Source organism: Sorex araneus, chromosome 1 (genome assembly GCF_027595985.1).
Source record: "Sorex araneus isolate mSorAra2 chromosome 1, mSorAra2.pri, whole genome shotgun sequence".
NCBI lineage: Eukaryota > Metazoa > Chordata > Mammalia > Eulipotyphla > Soricidae > Sorex > Sorex araneus.
The window spans coordinates 435,259,403-435,273,623 of NC_073302.1; the positions used below are offsets into that span (position 1 = coordinate 435,259,403).

At 41.6% G+C, this 14,221-nt stretch overlaps 1 protein-coding gene across 2 annotated transcripts in view; it reads right to left on the minus strand.

Moving 5' to 3' along the window:
* The window catches only part of PTN (pleiotrophin), a 110,508-nt gene extending 96,674 nt beyond the window's left edge, over positions 1-13,834 (minus strand). The window contains exon 1 of one of the 2 annotated variants that reach the window (XM_055138057.1): positions 13,527-13,834. The gene's annotated coding sequence lies outside the window, so the exon portion shown is untranslated. The remainder of the gene's footprint in view (positions 1-13,526) is intronic. The other variant, XM_055138047.1, reaches the window with a different exon arrangement.
* Between the last annotated feature and the right edge of the window lie 387 nt (positions 13,835-14,221).

The window sequence follows — 14,221 nt, forward strand, 5'->3', positions numbered from 1 at the left end:
AACATTTCACAGATGCCCTGGCAGACAAAAGCCGAACTAGAAAAATAGGTAGGAAGCTAATTGGGATGTGTGAATCTAAGCCTTCAGTCTGGGGGGAATCTGTGGGACTCCAATCTATAAAAGAGAAACCCACTCACCTGTTTGATCTCCCATGGATGCCAGATATGGCTGGTGATGAAAGAGTCCAGGATGGGCAGCTTTATGAACAAGAGGCTGCCAACATCAGATTCTCTAACTGACACCCTACATTTAGGATCGCTCAGGATCTGCTCTGGAATAACTGACACTGTTTTGACTTCAATCACGTGGGAGAAAGACAAGGACAGGCTGGGATGTGCCCGAGAGTCGGGCTGACTTCGTCGCATCATTATACCAAGAGCATCTCGAGCCCAGGAGATTTGGAATAAAAGCAAAAACAAACAAGACAAGACAAACCCACCGCAGAAAGACAAACCCTTAACAACACCACAGGAGCCAGCGGGACCGACCTGAAGGAATCAAGATAGACTCCCAGAAAAACTGTAAAACAGTCTCAGACTTTTCTTTCCAAAGTTTCTTTCCCCAGTGTAGGACTCAATCTCTTGATTTTTTTTTTTTTAATGTTTTCCACAAGACCGCAGTCAAAGCCACTTCTTTTTCTTTCCCTTTATTTTGGGAGGGTGGGGGGAAGGGGAGGTAGGGGATTGCTGCCTTTGAAGTTAGTGGTTCTCATTTTAACCTCTTGCAAGAAGACCTCATTACAAGAGATGTTAGAAACCTAGCCATTTAGCCTCTTTTAGGAAACATGGATCTAGTTAAAAGAGAAATTCATTGAAATCCGCCCTTACCCACTTTTTCCTGCTGAAGGGCTTTTGATCTCTTTCTCCAAACCAAATTCATTTAGGAATGCCTTGAAGACTATCTTCAAATCTCCCACAAGCACATATCAGAAGGCAAACCATGATCACTAACCATTACGTTAAAACCACTATTACAAAGGGCTGAAGCGATATCATAGTGGATAGGGTGTTTGCCTTGCATGCAGCCAACCCAAGTTCAATTCCCAGCATCCCATATGGTCCCCCGAGCACTGGCAGGAGTAATTCCTGAGGGCAGAGCCAGGAGTAATCCCTGTGCACTGCTGGGTGTGACCCAAAAAAGCAAAAAAGCAAAAAAAAAAAAAGGTTAACAAGCATATCAGGCTCAGGTTGGTGAGAACACAGTATGAAAAAACATCTATCACCCTCTTTTTTTTTTTTTTGCTTTTTGGGTCACACCCAGCGATGCACAGGGGTTACTCCTGGTTCTACACTCAGGAATTACTCCTGGCGGTGTTCAGGGGACCATATGGGATGCTGGGATTTGAACCCGGGTCGGCCGCGTGCAAGGCAAATGCCCTACCCGCTGTGCTATCGCTCCAGCCCCTCACCCTCTTCTTTAATGGCAAATGGGGTTGTCAAGCTCAAGTTTGAGCTGACTTACTTTAAACTGGAGCCAACTTGTACTTCCCAATCCTTCCAAGTGAAAACACAGCAAAATAAATAAATAAATAAATAAATGATTCTCCAATGGGCGCCAAGCCCTGGAGCACTCGGAATCAAAAAGGTTTGCTGTCCAGCAGTTTATCCACCTGCAGTGCCTTAAGGTCCACTTCTGGAATCTCCAGAGCCATTCAGAGTTGCCCCAGGCTCCTGGCATCCACTAACTGGGTCAGACTGGAACCTCAGCGGGATCAGGCAGCTGTCCTTCCCTGGGGAGACTCTTACCACTAGATATGCATATGGAAGTATCCTCAGGGGCAAGAATGGAAAACAATGTTTACTCAGCTTGACCAGTCACTGCCATACAAAATTCCACAAGCTTATTTGTTCCCATCTAAACAGTACATCCTTTGCTGGAACAAAGGCTTTTTTATTTTGTCTCGTGGGATTACATTTGTTTGCATTTTTGTATCTCTACTTCTTTATGACAGTCCATAATATTTATTTGCAAAGTTAATTTGTGACTCAGAGGCACCTACCTCAAGCTAAACAAATTGAATTTCCATTTTAATAGAGCCAGTTAGGAGGATCAAATGCACATGTTAACCTGTGTTAAACTATTAAATATGTACTGCATTAATTGTAACTGGTGACTTAAAAATAAGATGCAATTTTTCGTATTGCCATTTAAACCATTCATGATGTTGAACCTAGAGGCAGCTTCAATGATTCCATGCCATTGGCCAAGCAAACAGAAGCAATGAAAAACAAATGGACTACATCAGACTAAGAAGTTTCTATACAGCGAAGAAACAATGAACAAATGAACAGGATAAAAAGACACCCCACAGACTGGGAGAAAATATTTACTCACCACTCATCTGATAACGGGTTAACATCCAAGATATATAAACCATTGGTAGAAATTTACAAGAAGAAAAAGTCAATAAATAGGGGAAAGAAATGAACGGAAACTTCCTCAAAAAAGATATAGAGGGGCTGGAGAGATAGCACAGCGGGTAGGGCGTTTGCCTTGCACACGGCCGACCCGAGTTCGATTCCCAGCATCCCATATGGTCACCCAAGCACCACCAGGAGTAATTCCTGAGTGCATGAGCCAGGAGTAACCCCTGTGCATCGCTGAGTGTGACCCGAAAAGCAAAAAAAAAAAAAGATATAGAGATGGCCAAGAGGAAATTTTTTTTTTTTTTTTTGCTTTTTGGGTCACACCCGGCAATGCACAGGGGTCATTCCTGGTTCATGCACTCAGGAATTACCCCTGGCGATGCTCTGGGGACCATATGGGATGCTGGGATTCGAACCCAGGTCAGCCGCGTGCAAGGCAAATGCCCTACCTGCCGTGCTATCACTCCAGCCCCGGCCAAGAGGAAAATTTAAAAAATGTATCCAACATCACTTACCAGGGAACTGCAAACCAAAGCAACAGTGAGGTATCATCTCATATGAATTATACTGGCACACACTACAAAGAACAAAACATCCAGTGGTGACATGGCTATTGGGGAAAATGGACTCTTGTTCACTGCTGGTGGGAATGTTGACTGGTTCAATCATTTTCGGATACAATATGGACCCTTATTTAAAGAATTAGGAATTGCGCTTCCATATGATCCAGCAATTCCACTTCTTGGCATTTATCCCAAGGGTCCAAAAACTCTTTATTTGTAGTCCTATTTCTACTGTAACATTATTCACAATAGCCAGAATCTGAAAACAATCTAAATGTCCAAGAAGAGATGACTGGATAAAGACACTAATACACATACATAATGGAATAATACTTGACTCTAAGAAAGTCAGAATCATACGATTTGCAGCTATGTGGATGGACCTGGAGATTATCACACCAAGTGAAATTAGTCAGGAGAGGGACAGATACAGAATGAGATTCCTCATATATGGCATATGAAGAAACATCTAAGGAAATGACAACGAAAAACTGAGAACTGCAAGCATATCACTGGGAGCAGTGTGTGTGTATGTGGGGGGGGTGCTGGGGGGTGGGAGGGGGAATAATAGGATGGAGGAGAGGGACACTGAGACAATGGTGTAGGGAAACTGACACCAATTGAGGATATGGTGTTGGAATGTTTTATGCCTGAAAACCTGCCATTATCAATTCTGTCAATCACAGTGCCTAAAATAAAATTATTTATATCAGCAAAACTATCAGAATATACCAAAGCATTAATCATGTTAAACTTGAAGTGAACCTTTTCTCCCCTTCTTTGTAGTTATTAAAATGGTGAATATCTTGTACTATGAACACATATTTTTCTAGAAAGAGGTAAAAAAATGAATGTGTTTCTTCTCTACGATACTAACATCCCTGTAGGAGTACACAGATTGGATGGGAGTGGAACGCAGAAGCCAACTAGTGTCTAGTAGCAAGATGATTAACACAGAAGGCTTAACTAGCAATAACAGCTTAGTAAGTCTTTAGACAAGGACTTAACTGCTGTGAGACAACAGCTTCTTACAAGTTTTCTTTCACTGAAGTACTTTTTGATCATTCCATTAGCCATTTCGTGGTAAGCAATAAAAACTAAATTATTACGGGATGTTCCAGGGCCAGCTTGAGGGGTGGTTGGGAAAATGGAGGGAAAGCGACAATGGTGGTGGGATTGCTGTTGAAATATGAATGCCCATAACAAATCATCACGAACAACTTTGTAAACCACATGCATTTCTTCCTTTGTATATTGGTGTTTTTCTAATAATAAATGTAATAACAGTAAATTAATTTTGCATAATCAAAATTTATCAATTTTCCCTAAGTTTGACACATGTGGTGGTATATTTAAAAATCTGTGTATTCGCAGTTATTAAACTGAACAGCTCAATGTATATTGTGAACAAGACAATCACACGAGGCTGGAGAGATAGTATAGCAAGTAGGTGCTTATCTTGCACATGGCTGGCTGAGAATTGGTTCCAGGTACCACTTATGGCCTCCCAAGCAATAGATAATGGCAGATTGTTTAATTTTAAGGGACTTCATAGAAAGTCAACAGCAAGTCAAAGAACATCTGAAAATTTCTCTAACAAATTACTAAACAAGGTAAATATTATTTGGCTATGAAAATGCTGGTGTGGACAGCTTTCGCATATAGCAAATGTGTTATTTCCATTGCTTCTCATGTTTTGATTGAGGATTACCTGAGTAGAGAGTTTGAGTTCTAAATTTAGTTAATAAAAGATAAAATAATTGAAAAATTTGGCTCATAGCCTTTATAATATTTTAGAAATAATAATTGATAAAATATTTGTTAAAGTCATTTATTACTCGTTGAGTTGAACCTTATTAAAAAAATTCTAGCCATCTGTGATGTCATTATGATTCAGATATGCTTTCCATCTGCCCTGACACATCTTTTGGGTCCAACTTACCTTCTGGCATCTTAGGCAATTTCGAGGTGTCCTGAAAAAATAACCATAAGTAGCAGCATTGGGGAAAGAGAAATACAAAACTGACTTATTTATTAATAATATCTTTGTGCAGCCTAAGCATTTGTAGTCATAAATGATGCATTGTCGCAATTTTCCTTTACCATCAACCTGTGAGGTAAACAAATCACTATCACATCATCATCATCACTACCACCATCAGCAGCATCACCATCTTTACAGTTAAAACACCTGAGGTTCCAGGAGACTGAATGACATACTCAATACCGGATACTTAGCAGCAAGGAGTCAGAGATATCAAGTGAATGTGGGCTTGTGAATTCAAATTTGACTCTTTCCTCTGAGCTGACACCTGCATGGTGGTAGTAGAGGAGAAGAAGGGCATGGTTATGACATCACCATGTCAACCACCCATACTTTGCTTAGGTCTTCTGTGCAAAGTGTCTCTTATATACAAGCAAGAAGGTCCCGGTCAGAATCAGCTGATTTGGGACGTGGACTGTCAAGCCTCCCAGACCTTGATTATGATCGTGTTTTGTGTGTTTCTGTTCAGAAGAAAGGAGCTTTTGATTTTGATCTGGAGAGAACAAGAAGGAAGAACAGAGAAGCATTTCAAGAAGCAGAGAGTCCCCCTCAATTACAATTTGCGTGTTTGTTGGAGAAGTCAAGTGGGCATGAGAAATTAAAGTAGAGGAGAAGAATCAGGGAACTCTCATAGGTTGATTTGTCATTGTGACCTACATCATCATCCTCACCAAACACTCCAGCAATCAGAATCTGGGTTGAGTTCTTCACATTCAATTTCTTAACAACACATGTCGATTCTAGAAGCAAACTACCAGAGCTCTTACTTGAGAGAGTTGGAAATTGAAGAAAAATCATTACATTTGATGGCAGTCACACACATTGTAAGAAATGTAGCTGTGATTTATAACTCAATATTTTTTTACATTGGAGCTCAATAGTTAGAATGCAAAAAATATATGTTTCTAATGCATCAGGTTCCTTAATTCTGATTTTTAAATCAGCATCTCTAAGAATGGACTCAGGCATCTGGATGTTAAGATATGATTCTACTTATTCTGAGAAAATTATAGACTAGACAGAGAACCACTGCCCTAGTTTTTAGTCTTACATATTAGAGTTTAGGTCTGATATGAAAAGTAACTGAGATACAAGATTCAATAGTCAAAAATATAGATGATATCTTTCAAAGGATAAAAAGTATTCAAAGTAGAAACTTTAATATCTGTGCTCTAATGTCTATATGGCATTTATGGGGCCATTCTAATTCTAAGCTTAAATTTCTACGTGAATTAAACAAAAGAATCCTATTAAGTAGAATTACTATGAAGATATATGAAAATATCATTTATTGCGATTATGATAAAAATTGAATTCCATGTGATCAGTCTCATAGTTTTGCATCAAATGGCTCACTAAAGAAGCAAGTTAGTATTTTCTTTTTCTTTTGAGGGTAGTCACGTATCAGAGACTATTCAAGATTTGGGACTTTAAAAATGAGCAAGGTACATACAGTGGTTAGAAAAACATTCTAGACTTGTTGGTTCAATAGTATGTTTGCAACAAAGAAGGTAAGGGAAAGAGTTTTTTTCAAAAGCTCAAATTTTAGAGAGTGGGTACTGGAAATAGATCAGAAATTTATGATGTTTAGGTGAACTAAGAGATAGGACATGATCAAGGTGACTAGAGTTGGAAAGATAGAGCATACATCAATCAGGATCCTTCAGTTAAATTTTAATTCATTTTTCAAATATTCAATAACATTCTCCATTGTCCTAACATAGATAGTCTAGGATTTTTGAGATAATAAAAGAGTTTCTGCCTTAAAGACACATGTCATGTATGGGAAGGAAGTGGGGTAAAAAGTAATAAAGAATAACAGTAGTAAAAGATTACTCTAGTTTTAATGCTGTTGTCTTGGAGGACAGTCACTGAAAATGATACAGAGGTTTACAAAGAGAGGAGGGAAGATTAGAACTCTCTAGAAAAAGATTTTCTCAAGGAAACTCTCCCTTGAAAGCTAACAACTCTGAATCATTTATAGTTTTATCCATACTCCACAGTCAAAATGGGAAATTTTCCTTTCTTTCCCTACGTACCAATATTTATCACTGACAGTTATCTTGTGTCTGGTTCAATTCTCTGTAAAAATATGTAGGATCATGTTGCTAGAGATGTGGAGGGAAAGAAATCCTGATACATGGTAGGTGGGAATGTAAATTGGTATATCTCTGTGGAAAACAGAGAATTGCAGAAATGCAGAATTCTAAAAAAATAAATAAATAAAAATAGAAAACCCTTATGCTCCGACAATACCACTTCTAACATTTATCCAAAGAACATGAAAATTCTAATTTGAAAAAGTGTTTGTATTGCTATATTCATAGCAGCATTCTACCAGTAGATGACTAACTGAATAAAGAAGTTGCGGTAAATATATCTTGGTGGAATACTACTTTGCCATGAAAAAGATAAGATTGTGCCCTTTGGAACAAAATACCATATCACCTGAGGTGATTATGCTAAGTGAAATAAACCAGAGAGCAAAAGACAATTACTGGATAGCTTCCTCAAATCTGGAATCTAAAGAACTAAAGCAAACAAATTGGTTTAAAAATAACAAAATAGGAGCAGATATTACAGAAAGTAGGTAGATCACAACTGACCTAAGTTCAATTTCTAACACCCCATATGGTAGGCCAAGCCTCGATCAAGAGTGATCTCTGACTCAGAGCCAAGAGTAAGCTTTCCACACTGGAGGGTTCGGCCCAAAAGGCAACATCATCATCATAATAAAATTAAAGCAACAACAAAATTAATTTTTTGATTTGGGGAAAAATGGTGGCTGCAAGAGAGAAAGCAGAAGGATGACTAGTGGGCTGGTATTGGTGGTGGGATGGTACTGAAACTTTTGGTGGGTGGACGTGGTATTATGTACATACAGAGGTCTGAAGATAAACCCCTAATATTCTGAAGCACTGCAATGCAATGATTAAAATTTTTAAAGATAATAAAACAATGAGAATGAAGTGTCAGTCTTTTAAATTATATTTATTCTAACTCAGACTAAATTCTTAGTGCCACTTTCAGTATATTTTTTCTCTATTATATAGCAAATGTGAGAAGAACACATAAAGAAGTTAACTCAATTTATTTTTCAAAATAAACCATTAGAAGGATGAAAAAACAGTGATAGTTTTGAAGTAAATGTTATCAACTTTCAATGTAGTTTTTTTTAAGTTACACTTTCCTTTTTTCTCATTAAAATGCTCTATATCCCTTGGTCACTGGAACACTTTAGGAATAAACTCTTATATGTGCATATCTTACTCTATTTTGTACAGCATCAATTTGTGTTGTAATAATTATTATTAGTCACACAGACATCGAAAAGACTTGTTGTCTGAAGGGACATTGGCATTGTCTATCACAATGCCTACTATTAAAACTTGATAGCTTCTTGAGATAAGAAGAAAACAAGTAGTCTTTTGCTTCAGTCTCTTTCCATAATTAAGATGTTGTTCATAATTTAGTTGATAAATTAAATGTGAGATTGAAGTATGGTAGAGGATGGAGTTGAACACTTGCTGATAAAACCTGGAACTGAGAAGGAATCCATGATGAAAACTTGTGCATTTGGAGAAAGAAGAGAGGGGAGGAGGTAGAATTAAAGACAGAAGAAGGGTGAGGAAAGAGAAAAGAGGAAATTAAGTATTTGGGAATGAATATCAACATTTAGAAATCTAGGGAGGAAAGGGGGAAAAAAACAATGAAAATAGCCAAAAATATTTGAAACAACACAATGATAATATATAAAGGTCGTTACAGAAAGAAACAACCATAAGAAGTGGTGATAGCAGGCAATATCTCTATGTGGTAATGAGAAAAATTCAATGCAAACAGCTATTGGTGTGATGACATGGTCCGTGATTTTTAAAGTGCCCTCTTTTCAAATTGAGTGGGGGTTGTAACGGATTTGACTTAAGGTCTCTTGTAAATAAATTTCTAATAAAGGAGCTCCCAAGTTAGCATTGCTAACCGTGCACAAAATGTCTGAAGTTATAAAGCTGAACTTGGAATTACTGTTTGAAGCCCATGCCATGTTTCATAACTATATGACTTTGCCCAGCACATACTTAAAATCCCGTTCATATATTTAGTAAGTATTACTCATATGATCTTGCTAGATCTCGCCTAAACAAGAACCACGGCACTGTTGAGGTGCCATCCAGGAAAGCGTGAGGGAGAATAATCCTAGCTCTACCCTTTTATAGAAGTTAAGAGCTGAGATAAGAAAGAAGTCAACATATATAGTAAAGATGAAAGTTGGGTTAAACTTAGCCAGGGTCAGCATCATAAAGAAAAGGAATAAAACAAAAGAACCTATCATGGAGTTGATAGAAAACACCATGGCTGTAGGAGGGAAAAAGGGGTGAACCCAAAACACGTCAAATTTCAGCTACCAAGGTCAATCCTTCCAAGGCTTTCAGGATAAAGGAAACCATTCCTGATGCTCATGCATGTAAGTCGAATACAGACAGACCACCACAGATTTAGGGAAGGAATAGGGACCAAAGTTACCGAACAGGAAATGAAGGCAAGGGGAGGAAGAAAAGCCAGAAGGAGGCGAATGGGTGACTGTCAAAGCTGGGAGAATAGGAACAAATGATTCAAGACACAGCCTGCTATTGTGTTCTAACAAGATGTTTTGAGTTCCGCTAAGAAATATTCTTAGAATTAAGAGTTTCTGTCATTTAAAATGACTCACTTCTTTCAAGACTAATAGAGAAAAGAAACATTCTAAGTGTGAAGCTTAAGAATCTAAGAATTCTATTTTTAGGAAACTCGCTCGCTGACTTTTTTTTTTTTAATGTTCCTTAATCTAAACCAACTGTGAAGGAAACGGATCCAAAATAAAACATGGTATAAAGCGTTAAATTTATTTCTCAAAATAGCTGAAGTGTGAACCATCTACTGTATTCCTTGGTCTCCCTTAAAAAAATAGTGACTGGGGACATTTGTGATCTCCACTGTATTAACAAAATAAGAATGCCCTCTGATAATGTTACATTATAACCACCACAGAAATATTAACTACTTATTTACTAAATACTCAATTAGGAAGGAACAAAAGGCTTGATACATTTGGTAATCTAGAAAGATCATTTGACACCTGGAAAACTATGTCACATACAAGACTCCACTAGGAGGTGCCTGGAAAAATGGCCCAGAGGATGGAAACTTGAATTGGCTGCTAACTATCAAGGATGGAGAACAACTTTTCCACTCAGTCAATTAACTCTGTGTGGGAACAATCTGGTCCAGCTCATCAAGAGAAGAATCACGTCTGAATATTTTCCCCAGGATACTGGAAGGGCCTTGTGCAAGCAGAGAAAAGTTCTTCCAATGGTTCATTTGAACAAGAGCCAGAAGGGACAAATTTGCTCAGCTCGATAGCAGCCCCATGTAGCATCCAAGCGACAGAACAAGGGCAGCTAAAATGCCCTGACTCAACAGACAAGGCACACTAAGAAGAAACTGACCCGGGTGCTCTTGGGAGTCAAACTCTTTTGCTCTCTGATCATGCTGAGTGGCTTTCACGTGGATATTACTTCAGGAGAGACATCAAGACAAGTCCCCCAACACTGTGCCACTACATTAAAAAAATAAGAGTTCGAACCACTGGAATTTATATTCTGAGTTCTAATGTCTGGCCTTTGATCTACCATTTTATTTATTTTTTTATGGGGGGGGCTGCGGTGGGCCACACCCAGTTGTGCTCAGGGTTTACTCCTAGCTCTGCACTCAAGGATCACTCCTGGGGGAATTCAGGAGACCATGTGGGATGCTGGAATTAAACCCAGCCTATTGCAAGCCCTCTACCCACTGTGCTTTCTCTCCGTCACACCACCCACCACCCCCACCGCCCCACACTGCAATAGTTTGTTTTTTTTTTTATGTGAAGTTCAAGAAAAGTGAACTGAGTTGGGATGCCCTTGGGAGTTGAACAGGTTTGCTCTCTGATCATGCTAGGTAGGTTTTCAATAAATTACTAAAAATTTTAAGCCAAAATTATGGAGAAAGGATTAGGACACTAAAGAGAACACAGGACACAGCATTATATGGTAAAATGGCTATACCATTCTCTCTCTAGAGAATATGCTTTTTGAGATTCAGATGATAAAAAGTCACATATGAACAATAGTTCTGCTTCTTTCACAGCTTGAGTGTTGAGAATAGAATGCTTTTGTGTCTCAAAGCAAGCAGCTGGAATTCAGCAGCTAGTCCTTTTATATATAGCTTCAGGTGGGTGTTTCTCACAGAGGCCTTTCACGAACCAAGGGGTGAAACCTTCCTAAAGCGGTCTGGAGAATAGTGGGAGATGAAAGATCACCTTCTAAAACACCAAAGTGCAATATCAGAACAGAGGCACCAAAGTTTTTTTTAAAGCACTGAGAAATGGCATTGGGGTTTTTAAAAATAAAACATTTTTTAAATGCTTGGACCTCTAGCTTAAAGAAAAAAATACAATTTTTTTTGAAAATACAAATTTTTTATTCCGAAATAACTCGTGTCCCAAAGGGGGAAAGAAAGATAAAATCTATCCTCAGCCTGACTTTCCTTGAATTTAACTGGATTACCAGTGACTTTGTGTGTGTGTGTGTGTGTGTGTGTGCGCGCGCTCGTGCGCCTGTGCCTGTGTGTTTTAAATAATTTGGCCTTTGAAGCACGACTTACTTTAAAAAAGAACAGAATGAAAACAGAAAATACGAGCTTTATTTTCTGTGCTGGGAGACTTCTCTTTTGTTCCACTCCCATACCTCTCAATGCACGCACATGGCAATGCACGCGGGGGGATCAAGGGGCTACCGGAACTCTGCTGGATCATCAAGTCCATGTTTGCCTGGGATCATGAAATTGCTTCATTATGTTATTGGTCCAAGGGCTCTTGGTAGTTCCTGTGTCTGCTCTCCTCACGTTCCTTTAAATCCAACACCACCCCCCTCAAGCCCCCCCCCACACACACACACAGTCACTCACTCACACACCACTTTCTCAAGCTACTAAAAGCAAAATGCCTCTAAAATTAAAGGGGCTTAAAAGCTGGAACATTGTTTCCTCTCCACCCTAGTCTCCAGTCTCTCCTACATCTGGTTTGTTGTTTGACATTTTTTCAATGTATCCCCAAAAACTTACAAAGCAGTGGTTAATAGAGAAGGTGGAGAGTTAACAAAAGAAAACATAGAAACTGTGTGTGTGTGTGTGTGTGTGTGTGTGTGTGTGTGTGTGTGTGTGTGTAAGAGAGAGTGAGAGTGAGACAGAGAGATGATGGAGAGACAGACTAGGTCTCTTCCTTGGAGCCTATCTTGGTGTGTGTGTGTGTGTGTGTGTGTGTGTGAGAGAGAGAGAGAGAGAGAGAGAGAGAGAGAGAGAGAGAGAGAGACCCCTTATGTTCCTATGTGTATGCTATTAAGGCATGAGTGCTGCTTAGGTGTGCGTGTTTTGTTGTGTGTGTGCATGTGTGTCGGTGCACACACAACCAGTTTTGTTAAGGAAAGTGGAAGTTCATTGTTTCGTGTGTTAGACCGGGACATGTTTGAGTACATTCCTCTCCTTAAAACTAGTCTGGTAACTTACTAGAAACACCCGTTTAGAAACCAAGAGTTTTATCTAAGACCACCCCATCCGTGTTCAAGTCCCATCTCTTGTGATCTCAGAATTGGCGATAAATATATCCTAGGTCTCAAGTGGGTGAAAGAAAATGTGCGCGTGTGACGCGCAAAGCCGCTCAAAGCAGCCTGCCAAGGAGAGCTGAAGTTCAAGGTGTGTCTTCAAAACTTTGAAGCGACCATTTCTAGGACCGTTCTGGGCGGTTCTGGGCTGCGCGCTCGGAAAGAGGCGAGTGCTGGCTGGCCTCGAGGGCGCAAGCCCCCGAGCTCTGGAGGTCTCACCTAGAAATGCCTGCAAAGTCCTGTGCTGGCAAGCCTCGAGGCCACGGAGACACACACACACACACACACACACACACACACAGAGCACACACACAGAGAGAGAGAGAGAGAGAGAGAGAGAGAGAGAGAGAGAGAGAGAGAGAGAGAGAGAGAGAGAGAGAGAGAGCGAGAGAAGAAGAAGAAGAAGAAGGAGGAGGAGGAGGAGGATGGGAATGAATTGCATTGTTGGCTCAGAGTGCCTTAATATTGCTACACACACACACACACACACACACACGCACACACACGCACACGCTCACACGCGCGCGCGCACACGCACCCACAAGCACGCACTCACACACGCACCCTCGACTAAAGCAGATTTTCTCCGAGTCTGCGTGTTTTCCAGGTGCACCAGCGCCCAGTCCAAGGCTTCCCCGCCTGCCATCACAAAAGATTCTTTCCATCCCCATTGCACCCTCACTCCTGCCCCCTGGCTCCCCCCAAACCCGCGCGTTCGCCGGCGGAGCCGAGCAGCCCGGAGAGCCGCCCGACGGGCAGCGACACCACCCCGGCCGCGCTGTCTCCCCGCTGCATCCCCAGCCAGGTCCCCCCGAAAAGTGGCAGAGCTGCGGAGGGAGGGGGCTGCACCCCGCCGACGGCACGTTCCCCCCCCACTTACTTTGAGTTGCAGAGGGGCGCGGGGCGCTCGGCTGCCTTTGTTGCGAGGGGCGCGGGGTGCCTCTCCGGGTGGGGGGCCAGGTACGCGGGGCGCTGCTGCCGCTGGCGCCGCGGTGACTGCACCCGGTTCTCCTGGAGGGATGGTGACTCGCGGGTCCCTTTCTTCCCCCTCGCTCCGCTCGGGCTTCTGTGCTGCTCTGCGCCTCCCTTGGCGGGATTTTCGGACGGGAAGGCGGGGAACCTGATCCTGCCCGCGACTCGATTACGCGCAGGCTGGGAGGGAACGGAAGGGAAGCCGAGAATGGGAGGGATGAGAGGCGCGGGCAGGGCGCGGACGCGGGCTGGGCGCGCGGGAGGGAGCGCGCCTGGCCCCGCCAGCTGATTGGGAAGCTTATTAAAAGCAGAATACTCCAGGGGCAGGCGCGCGACGCCCGAGCCTGCTCTGGGGCTTGAACCCAGAGGCCCCCGGCCGCCTCAAACCGTTTTGCTTTGCAACCCAGACACGGGCCAAAGGCGACCTCTCGGTCCCCAACTTTCCGCCAGCCCTGTTCTTCATCAAGCCAGACGTCGGAACCCCCGCCCCCCGCCCCGCACACACACACACACACACACACACACACACACACACACACACACACACACACACACACACACACACCTCACCCCGCCCCGTGGACGTCAATTTCAGTTCCCCTG